General features: G+C 41.3%; 1 protein-coding gene across 1 annotated transcript in view; it reads left to right on the forward strand.

The window, feature by feature from the left end:
- The window catches only part of C6H2orf42 (chromosome 6 C2orf42 homolog), a 32,864-nt gene that overhangs the window by 12,057 nt on the left and 19,623 nt on the right, over positions 1–1,184 (forward strand). The gene's annotated exons all lie outside the window — the stretch shown is intronic.

Here is a 1,184-nt window from a genome sequence, read left to right on the forward strand (position 1 = left end):
TATACAGAGAAACCCTGTCTCTAAAAAAACAAAACAAAACAAAACAAAAAAGAATATACACTTAATATCAAAGAGTTGACTATACTTTTAAAGAAAAAAAAACTTTAAAATTACTGAAAACAAAATTTTAAAGTCCTAAATTACACTTTTATTTGTTTTTGTGATACAAAAAGTTGAACCAGGACCTCCAGATGGCAGGCATGCGCACTACACTGAGTCCCGTGGGCGCCGCTCTTCATTCTGGTCTCATTAACCTCTATCCCTTGTTACTTATCTCTTAGTAGTTTATTCCAGGGCTTTTAGATTTTTGCCATTTCCCTTTTGTTTGATGATAAGTATTCATTCCTTTTGCATTTCTGAATANAAACATTTACTGTTAAGTGTGAAGAGACTATAGCAGCTCATAATGAATTACCTCCCTTTTTTATTTTTTAATATTTTTGTTTTATCAAGACAGGGTTTCTCTGTGTAGTCTTGGCTGTCCTGGAACTCCCTCTGTAGACCAGGCTGGCCTTGAGCTCANAGAGATCTGCCTGCCNTAGCCTCTTGAGCAGTGGGATTAAAGGCATGTGCCACCGCTACCTGGTCAGTACCTCCCTGATTTTAATTACTNTTTGTACTTAATGTGAACAGGAGTTTTGTTTGTGTGTGTGTCTGTGTACTGTATGCATGCCTTATGCCTGCAGAGGCCAGTGGAGCATCTGATCTCCTTGGAACTAGAGTTGTAAGCTGGACAATTGTAAGCTGCCATGGTTCTGAATAGCAAACCCAGTTCTTCAGGAGCAGCCACTGGATTAACCTCTGAGCCATCTCTCTAGACCCTGGTCTGCTTTGCCTTGGTTCGTGTTGCCCTTGTAAATCAGGATGGCCTTGAACTCACAGCAGTCTACTTGCTTCTGCCTCCTGACCACTAGAATTAAAGGCGTGCACCACCACACCTGGCTATTCAACTTATTTTTCTCAAAACTCCCTGAGTAGCCACAGCATCTGATGGCCCTGGACTCCTGCTGCCCCTGCCTCTGTTTCCTAAATGCTGACATNGGNATATATCATCATTCCTGTGTCACAGCCACTTTTATTACAAGGATGTACTGTTAACACGCAGTATACATGGACCTTTTTTGTTTTTTTAAGTTCTATGAAGCTGGAGAGATGGCTCAGCGGGTAAGAGCTCTTGGTACTCT

This window comes from Mus caroli, chromosome 6 (genome assembly GCF_900094665.2).
Source record: "Mus caroli chromosome 6, CAROLI_EIJ_v1.1, whole genome shotgun sequence".
In the NCBI taxonomy this organism is placed as follows: domain Eukaryota; kingdom Metazoa; phylum Chordata; class Mammalia; order Rodentia; family Muridae; genus Mus; species Mus caroli.